The sequence below is a fragment of the Cardiocondyla obscurior genome, unplaced genomic scaffold (assembly GCF_019399895.1).
Source record: "Cardiocondyla obscurior isolate alpha-2009 unplaced genomic scaffold, Cobs3.1 scaffold103_0_35034, whole genome shotgun sequence".
In the NCBI taxonomy this organism is placed as follows: domain Eukaryota; kingdom Metazoa; phylum Arthropoda; class Insecta; order Hymenoptera; family Formicidae; genus Cardiocondyla; species Cardiocondyla obscurior.
In genome coordinates, this window is record NW_027228841.1 from 25,028 (window position 1) to 35,034 (window position 10,007).

The 10,007-nt window shown below is 57.0% G+C and overlaps 2 non-coding genes and 1 pseudogene across 2 annotated transcripts; all 3 read left to right on the top strand.

The window, feature by feature from the left end:
• Window positions 1–2,336: 2,336 nt before the first annotated feature.
• Window positions 2,337–4,254, top strand: LOC139113049 (small subunit ribosomal RNA). Its single transcript, XR_011547598.1, has one exon. It is a non-coding gene; the product is annotated as a small subunit ribosomal RNA (ribosomal RNA).
• A 1,209-nt stretch (window positions 4,255–5,463) lies between these two features.
• Window positions 5,464–5,618, top strand: LOC139113048 (5.8S ribosomal RNA). Its single transcript, XR_011547597.1, has one exon. It is a non-coding gene; the product is annotated as a 5.8S ribosomal RNA (ribosomal RNA).
• Window positions 5,619–6,994: 1,376 nt separating this feature from the next.
• On the top strand, window positions 6,995–10,007 carry LOC139113050 (large subunit ribosomal RNA; annotated as a pseudogene; the record flags this gene model as incomplete).

Here is a 10,007-nt window from a genome sequence, read left to right on the forward strand (position 1 = left end):
GGTGAATACGTGACGAAGAAATTTTGTATCTCGAGGACTCTGCCGTTCGTGCGGTCCGTACGTACCTCCGAGCCGTAAAACAACACGGAGCTCGAGATCTTTGACGCGGAGGTAACTACCGTGCGCCGCAGCGGGTAAGTCCGCGCGGCGTCGAAATTTCACCGCCGGCGCCCATATACCGCCGTGCGTTAGACCGTGCGTCGCCGACCGCCCGGCCGCTCGGTTCGGTACTGTAAGAGGTGTCGTCGCTGCGGCGACTCGTGCACAACACGGTGCATGCGAGCTCGCGGTCTGGTCGTACCGTAGCGTTACGGCGTATGTATAACCGAGCTCGGCGAAGCACTGCGGTGCGTACAAAAGTGTCGTTCGCACTAGAACGCTTTTTGAGAGAATTTAGCTTCGCGCTTACTACGAGAACTTTGGTTCTCTTTTGAGATCTTTCGGGCGTCTTGCCGACATTCGGCCAAATGTGCGCCAAGCTCTCGGCGATCGTTTCGAGGCCGGATAGCGAAGGAATTGGTGAATACTTGACGAAGAAATTTTGTATCTCGAGGACTCTGCCGTTCGTGCGGTCCGTACGTACCTCCGAGCCGTAAAACAACACGGAGCTCGAGATCTTTGACGCGGAGGTAACTACCGTGCGCCGCAGCGGCTAAGTCCGCGCGGCGTCGAAATTTCACCGCCGGCGCCCATATACCGCCGTGCGTTAGACCGTGCGTCGCCGACCGCCCGGCCGCTCGGTTCGGTGCTGTAAGAGGTGTCGTCGCTGAGGCGACTCGTGCACAACACGACGCATGCGAGCTCTCGGTCTGGTCGTACCGTAGCGTTACGGCGTATGTATAACCGAGCTCGGCGAAGCACTGCGGTGCGTACGAAAGTGTCTTTCGCTCGAGAGAGATTTTAAAGTGTTTTGCACTGCGCTTAGTGCGAGAATTTCGGTTCTCTTTTTCGAGAGCGTTCGGGCGTCTTGCCGACATTCGGCCAATTGTGCGCCAAGCTCTCGGCGATCGTTTCGAGGCCGGATAGCGAAGGAATTGGTGAATACTTGACGAAGAAATTTTGTATCTCGAGGACTCTGCCGTTCGTGCGGTCCGTACGTACCTCCGAGCCGTAAAACAACACGGAGCTCGAGATCTTTGACGCGGAGGTAACTACCGTGCGCCGCAGCGGCTAAGTCCGCGCGGCGTCGAAATTTCACCGCCGGCGCCCATATACCGCCGTGCGTTAGACCGTGCGTCGCCGACCGCCCGGCCGCTCGGTTCGGTACTGTAAGAGGTGTTGTCGCTGCGGCGACTCGTGCACAACACGATGCATGCGAGCTCTAGGTCTGGTCGTACCGTAGCGTTACGGCGTATGTATAACCGAGCTCGACGAAGCACTGCGGTGCGTACAAAAGTGTCGTTCGCACTAGAACGCTTTTTGAGAGAATTTAGCCTCGCGCTTACTACGAGAACTTTGGTTCTCTTTTTGAGATCGTTCGGGCGTGTTGCCGACATTCGGCCAAATGTGCGCCGGGCTCTCGGCGATCGTTTCGACACCAAAGTCGAAAATCGAAGGCGTTGGTAAATCCGAGCCGAAACGATACGGAGCTCGAGTACTTTGCCGTTCGAGCTGTCCGTGGGTAACTACTTGCCGAAAGCAACACGAGGCTCGAGGACTTTTGCGTAAATAACTACGTACGACGCAGCGGCTAAGTCCTCGAGGCGTCGAAATTTCGCAGGTTTCGCCCATATACCGCCGTGCGTTAGACCGTGCGTCGCCGACCGCCCGGCCGCCCGGTTCGGTACTATAAGACACAGCATTGCCACGAGTCGGTGTCGAGAGACCGAATGGCTCATATGTGGCGCGCACTTACGTGTTGGACGCGCGATCGTCCCTCGCTTCCGAGCAAGCGTGCGGACGTATCGTTGCGCTTACCGAACATCAACTCCACGGATACGAGAGTGTCGGTTTCGGCGAGATCTTTGACGATGTCGCCGTTCCCGCTTACTTGTACGCCGTAGCGAAATAATTTTCAACCGGTGCCTCGGTGTTCTCACCGCTGGCACCGTTGAACGAACAGTGCTCCACGACGTCTCAGATCGGATCGGTCTAGCGTCAGGGCTAAGCGGCCTTACAAGCCGCTGTTATGGGTGAATGAGAACAAAATTTGATCTTTCATACCGTTAAGGTATATATAAATACGAAAAGCGTGTCCGTCGACCGGCTCGAAAAGTTCCGGCGGCATTAACGACACACGAAACGCGCACGGCTCTTCCTCGCGGAGTGTCCGTAGCAGCGTAGCGTTGTCTTTCGCGTTGCTCCACCGCGAGTAACCGCGATCGCACACACGAAGCTCCCTGGTTGATCCTGCCAGTAGTCATATGCTTGTCTCAAAGATTAAGCCATGCATGTCTCAGTGCATGCCGAATTAAGGTGAAACCGCGAATGGCTCATTAAATCAGTTATGGTTCATTAGATTGTACCCACATTTACTTGGATAACTGTGGTAATTCTAGAGCTAATACATGCAAAACAGAGTCCCGACCAGTGATGGAAGGGACGCTTTTATTAGATCAAAACCAATCGGTGGCGTGCGGATCTCCGTGCGTCCACCGTTTATTTTGGCGACTCTGAATAACTTTGTGCTGATCGTACGGTCCTAGCACCGGCGACGCATCTTTCAAATGTCTGCCTTATCAACTGTCGATGGTAGGTTCTGCGCCTACCATGGTTGTAACGGGTAACGGGGAATCAGGGTTCGATTCCGGAGAGGGAGCCTGAGAAACGGCTACCACATCCGAAGGCAGCAGGCGCGCAAATTACCCACTCCCGGCACGGGGAGGTAGTGACGAAAAATAACGATACGGGACTCATCCGAGGCCCCGTAATCGGAATGAGTACACTTTAAATCCTTTAACGAGGATCCATTGAGGGCAAGTCTGGTGCCAGCAGCCGCGGTAATTCCAGCTCCAATAGCGTATATTAAAGTTGTTGCGGTTAAAAAGCTCGTAGTTGAATCTGTGTCGCACACCGTCGGTTCACCGCTCGCGGTGTTTAACTGGCGTGATGTGGGACGTCCTACCGGTGGGCTTAGCCCCGCGAGGGGCCGCCCAAACTAATATCCCGTCGCGGTGCTCTTTACTGAGTGTCGAGTCGGGCCGGTACGTTTACTTTGAACAAATTAGAGTGCTTAAAGCAGGCTATCCTCGCCTGAATACTGCGTGCATGGAATAATGGAATAGGACCTCGGTTCTATTTTGTTGGTTTTCGGAACCCCGAGGTAATGATTAATAGGGACAGATGGGGGCATTCGTATTGCGACGTTAGAGGTGAAATTCTTGGATCGTCGCAAGACGGACAGAAGCGAAAGCATTTGCCAAAAATGTTTTCATTAATCAAGAACGAAAGTTAGAGGTTCGAAGGCGATCAGATACCGCCCTAGTTCTAACCATAAACGATGCCAGCTAGCGATCCGCCGAAGTTCCTCCGATGACTCGGCGGGCAGCTTCCGGGAAACCAAAGCTTTTGGGTTCCGGGGGAAGTATGGTTGCAAAGCTGAAACTTAAAGGAATTGACGGAAGGGCACCACCAGGAGTGGAGCCTGCGGCTTAATTTGACTCAACACGGGAAACCTCACCAGGCCCAGACACCGGAAGGATTGACAGATTGATAGCTCTTTCTTGATTCGGTGGGTGGTGGTGCATGGCCGTTCTTAGTTGGTGGAGCGATTTGTCTGGTTAATTCCGATAACGAACGAGACTCTAGCCTGCTAAATAGGCGTACCTTATGGTATCTCGAAGGCCCCCGGCTTCGGCCGGCGGGTTTTTACTACCAACGTACAAACAAATCTTCTTAGAGGGACAGGCGGCTTCTAGCCGCACGAGATTGAGCAATAACAGGTCTGTGATGCCCTTAGATGTTCTGGGCCGCACGCGCGATACACTGAAGGAATCAGCGTGTGTTCCCTGGCCGAAAGGCCCGGGTAACCCGCTGAACCTCCTTCGTGCTAGGGATTGGGGCTTGCAATTGTTCCCCATGAACGAGGAATTCCCAGTAAGCGCGAGTCATAAGCTCGCGTTGATTACGTCCCTGCCCTTTGTACACACCGCCCGTCGCTACTACCGATTGAATGATTTAGTGAGGTCTTCGGACTGGTGCGCGGCAATGCGTCGGCATTGCCGATGTTGCCGGGAAGATGACCAAACTTGATCATTTAGAGGAAGTAAAAGTCGTAACAAGGTTTCCGTAGGTGAACCTGCGGAAGGATCATTAACGTTCCGGAGGTCCTGCTGCTCTGTGTGCACCGTTCTCGTGACGAGCGCGCAGCGGCCGGCGACTGCATGGACGAGGAACCGTACGCGCGCACGGTAACGTGTACTACGTTGCCTGCCGCGATACGGGGCAGACAAGCTAGAACACGACTCTGCGAGTTGTGTCGAGAGTGGCTGAAGGGGCGCAAAATCTAATCGCACGCGAGACATCGCGTCTTCCGAGTCCGCGCCGCCTTCCCACTCCTCGTCGGAGCGTCCGTCGCGAGACGCGACGCTTCGCTCGAGCAAAATTGCGAGATCGAGAGGAGAGAATAGTTTATGCGACGCAACGACCGCGTGCGCGCTCACACGCCGCCAACGGTGGCGTGCTGCGGTGTGCGCCGCATTCGTCGCCGTCGTATAAGAGAGGATTGTCGGTCGGGACGAGTGTGTCGAGATCTCGAGAGCTCAAAGCGAGAGAGGACCCCGGGCATATTGTGGAGAAGAAGAGAGATTCGAGAGTTGTACGCATTGCCGTATTACGCTCTTTGCATTCTCTCTCTCTCTCGTTTCCTGCGGAGATTCTCCGACTCTCTGTCTCTCGCGCGCTTCGAACGACCCGTTGCGCGGACCACCGCGCTCAGCGCGCCCCTTAGCCGGGGCTAGCGCGGCCGGTTGGTCTCGTTGTGCGAATCCAGGAGGAGCGCGAAGGTGCATCTATATGCGCCCGCTCGCGGATCAGGATCGGTGAGAAGGAGACTACGGAGGCGCGCTCGCGCGCTGCCTCTATCTCCGCGATTCGGACGCGTTGCGGTGCGCGCGAATGCGCCGCGTACCGGTGGTAACCTATGCTGCCGCGTCGTCGTGCGCGCCGGGCGAGGAGTGGAGAGTGCGACGATTCTCGCCGCTGCTCTTCCTCCGGTCCCGCGCGCGCGCGATCGCGCGCGCTGAAGGGTTCGTCGAATATGCTAGTCATTTTCGACCCCGATGGTTTTTCAAAGAGTTCCGCCCCGGCTCTCGCTTCGCGAGAGACGCAACCTCTTGGTTTTCGCACCGCGCCGACAACCGACGTCTCCCTCTCTCTCCATTATTGTGCCGTAGCCCCCGTAACAGGGGCGGCGGTCCGCGCGTGCTCGGACGCGCGGCCAGGCTGATCGAAGGGCCAAAACGAAGAAGACGCACATTGTTGTCTATTCCTTGATAGAGCGTACTTGGTGCGCGAAGGAACGATTACCCTGAACGGTGGATCACTTGGCTCGTGGGTCGATGAAGAACGCAGCTAATTGCGCGTCAACTTGTGAACTGCAGGACACATGAACATCGACATTTCGAACGCACATTGCGGTCCACGGATACAATTCCCGGACCACGCCTGGCTGAGGGTCGTTTTATCGAAGACAAACTGCTTGCGCGCGCCGTTTCGACGGCCGCGTACGAGCGATTCGTTGGACGTTCGCCCGATCGCGGCGGCCGGCGAGAGAGTTATACCCGCATCCACGAGAGAGAAGAGAAGCGAGGAGTCGTCGATGACGCCTTCCCCGGGGTATCAGGCACACTACGCACGCTATCCACGCGGCGAGTTGCTGGATTCCATCAGGGTTTTACGAAGGCTCTCGCGCTCTCTGCGCGCGCTCTCTATACTCGCGGAACGGCGGCGTACTCTCGCGCCCCCGGGCGTCGTCCGAAATAACGAGGTTTGAGGGTCGAACGAATGAACGACGACCGACCGAAAGATGCGATCGAGAATCGCAGAGAGACGCACGCACGCACACACGCACGGGAGGGAAGGACGTGCGCGGTGGTGATAAACGTGGCGAGCTCTTGCAAGGAGTTTATACGTTATACGTATATACGCGCCGAACGAAAAAGAGTAGATCTGCCTCTCGCGCGCCGCCGCCCGGAGTGAAACAAGCCGACAATTCGTTCGCGCTTGTACTCCCGGAAGGTGGCCTGTGTGCCGCTTGCGGCGCGCGCGGGATCCAAGGCTGATCCACGGAGAAGTAGTTCATAAGGAGCGCGGAGAACCGAGTTTGAGTTTTCCTCTCCCTCTTCGAATGAAGATCGGAGAGGAGAATAGAGGCCGCGAGATAATCGCGCGCCTCCTCGTTCTCCTTCTGCACAGAGCGCATATCGTCGCTTTACCGCCGCCAACGCAAAGGAAACTCGAGAGGAGGGATTTTAGAGATATATACGACGAAGCAAAGATACGAGAGAACCTGACCGTATTATAAGAGAGAGAGTGGTCGTCGCCGCTGCAGCTGCTGCCGGCCGCCGCCGCAGTCGCGTTGCCGACGCCACCACGACGCGCAAACCGGCCTCCGACGTTCGCGTCGGGCTGGCTGGCCAGTTGTCGTCGTGGTCGGTTGGTTGGCGCGCGCGGGCGCGCGGATCGCGGCGCGGTTGACGCAACGTCGACGAAAGACCACCACGCTCTCGCGGTTGTTCTCTCTGCCTCGTTCGTTTTCTCATTTTCCATTCGTCTCTTCTTTCAAATATTTTGCGTGCACCGATCGCCCCCTGCGCAGCAAAAGTGTGTGCGAGGTGAGAGATCGCGCGCGGGTCGACCGCGCGTGTTCCCGAGTCCACGAAAGCGCTATGTATGGTAGCAGCTCTTGACCGGGGCACGCGGCGTAGTCTAACCGAGCGCTCGCGCGCGGCGTTTCGCCGCGTTGCGTTTCTTTTTCTCTCGCGTCGTCGTCGTCGTCGTCTCGCCTTCTTCGTATTATATATATATAGTACAGCCTCACGACAATTTCTTTTGACGACCTCAGAGCAGGCGAGATCACCCGCTGAATTTAAGCATATTATTAAGCGGAGGAAAAGAAACTAACCAGGATTTCCTTAGTAGCGGCGAGCGAACAGGAAAGAGCCCAGCACCGAATCCCGCGGTTCCGCCGCAGGGAAATGTGGTGTTTGGGAGGGTCCGCTTATCCCGAGGTGCCGCGTCGCGTCCAAGTCCATCTTGAATGGGGCCACTTACCCGCAGAGGGTGCCAGGCCCGTAGCGACCGGTGCGCGTCTCGGGAGGATCTCTCCTTAGAGTCGGGTTGCTTGAGAGTGCAGCTCTAAGTGGGTGGTAAACTCCATCTAAGGCTAAATACGACCACGAGACCGATAGCGAACAAGTACCGTGAGGGAAAGTTGAAAAGAACTTTGAAGAGAGAGTTCAAGAGTACGTGAAACCGTTCAGGGGTAAACCTAAGAAACCCAAAAGATCGAACGGGGAGATTCATCGTCAGCGACGCTGGCTTCGCGTCGGTGGGCGATGCCCCCGGGGCCTCACGGCTCGCGCGCGGGCACGCTGCCGCGCGCCGATGTCCGGCGTTTTCGTCGTCGTGCACTTCCCCCCTAGTAGAACGTCGCGACCCGCTGGGTGTCGGTCTACGGCCCGGGTGCGGTGTCTGACGCGTCGCCGGTAACACGGCACGCCGTCAAACCCTCGGTCGCCCGGCCGGCTGCCCGGCGGTACACGCAAGGTATCAGGCCGCAGCTCTCACACACGCGGGAGTGCGTCGAGGCCGTCGCGCGCGCGCCACGGTACACGGAGGCTTACGGACCTAGCGCCGTCACCGGTCCTGGCCCGCTGTTGGTCGTACGGTTAACCTTCGACAGGCCTGCAAACGCTCCCCGGGGCAACTCGGGGGACCGATACCGGTCGGCGACGCTACTGCTTTGGGTACTCTTAGGACCCGTCTTGAAACACGGACCAAGGAGTCTAACATGTACGCGAGTCATTGGGATCAGCGATACCTAAAGGCGTAATGAAAGTGAAGGTCGGCCCTGGTTGTCGACCGAGGGAGGATGGGCCGCGTCGCGATGCGGCTCCGCACTCCCGGGGCGTCTCGCACCCAGAGCGTACACGTTGGGACCCGAAAGATGGTGAACTATGCCTGGTCAGGACGAAGTCAGGGGAAACCCTGATGGAGGTCCGTAGCGATTCTGACGTGCAAATCGATCGTCGGAACTGGGTATAGGGGCGAAAGACTAATCGAACCATCTAGTAGCTGGTTCCCTCCGAAGTTTCCCTCAGGATAGCTGGCACTGGCCGTTCCGCACGGAAACGCGCGAGTCTCATCTGGTAAAGCGAATGATTAGAGGCCTTGGGGCCGAAACGACCTCAACCTATTCTCAAACTTTAAATGGGTGAGATCTCTGGCTTTCTTGAACTATGAAGCCACGAGCATCTCGGATCAGAGTGCCAAGTGGGCCATTTTTGGTAAGCAGAACTGGCGCTGTGGGATGAACCAAACGCAGAGTTAAGGCGCCCAACTCGACGCTCATGGGACACCATGAAAGGCGTTGGTTGCTTAAGACAGCAGGACGGTGGCCATGGAAGTCGGAATCCGCTAAGGAGTGTGTAACAACTCACCTGCCGAAGCAACTAGCCCTGAAAATGGATGGCGCTGAAGCGTCGAGCCTATACTCTGCCGTCAGCGGCAAGTGGGGCGGCCGTGGGCAGGGCGTGGGTAACTCCTCGCCCGGAGCTTACAGGCCGCCACGAAGCCCTGACGAGTAGGAGGGTCGCGACGGTGTGCGCAGAAGGGTCTGGGCGCGAGCCTGCCTGGAGCCGCCGTCGGTGCAGATCTTGGTGGTAGTAGCAAATACTCCAGCGAGGCCCTGGAGGACTGACGTGGAGAAGGGTTTCGTGTGAACAGCCGTTGCACACGAGTCAGTCGATCCTAAGCCCTAGGAGAAATCCTATGTCAATGACGGCGTACGATACTCTCGTTGTCGCAGAAAAGTCTCGCGCACACAAAAAGCGCGCGCACACGCGAGTGTGCCGTCGCGCGCGGTGAGTGAACTTTTGACACACGCCCGTCGGGCGAAAGGGAATCCGGTTCCTATTCCGGAACCCGGCAGCGGAACCGCATACAATTCGGGCCCTCGTAAGAGTGTTCGTCGGGGTAACCCAAAATGACCTGGAGACGCCGTCGGGAGATCCGGGAAGAGTTTTCTTTTCTGTATAAGCGTTCGAGTTCCCTGGAAACCTCTAGCAGGGAGATAGGGTTTGGAACGCGAAGAGCACCGCAGTTGCGGCGGTGTCCGGATCTTCCCTCGGACCTTGAAAATCCAGAGGGCCACGTGGAGGTGTCGCGCCGGTTCGTACCCATATCCGCAGCAGGTCTCCAAGGTAAAGAGCCTCTAGTCGATAGACTAATGTAGGTAAGGGAAGTCGGCAAATTGGATCCGTAACTTCGGAATAAGGATTGGCTCTGAGGAGCGGGGCGTGTCGGGCTTGGTCGGGAAGCGGGTCTGGCTGACGTGCCGGGCCTGGGCGAGGTGAACTATCGGCGTTCTCGCGCCGGTTCAGGGATCCGAGCTCGGTCCCGTGCCTTGGCCTCCCGCGGATCTTCCTTGCTGCGAGGCTTCCGTGGCGGCGCGAGCCGTCGTGGTCGTCCTCCTCGGCCGCCATTCAACGCTCAGCTCAGAACTGGCACGGACTAGGGGAATCCGACTGTCTAATTAAAACAAAGCATTGCGATGGCCCTCGCGGGTGTTGACGCAATGTGATTTCTGCCCAGTGCTCTGAATGTCAACGTGAAGAAATTCAAGCAAGCGCGGGTAAACGGCGGGAGTAACTATGACTCTCTTAAGGTAGCCAAATGCCTCATCATCTAATTAGTGACGCGCATGAATGGATTAACGAGATTCCCACTGTCCCTATCTACTATCTAGCGGAACCACTGCCAAGGGAACGGGCTTGGAAAATTAGTATGGAAAGACCCTGTTGAGCTTGACTCTAGTCTGGCACTGTAAGGAGACATGAGAGGTGTAG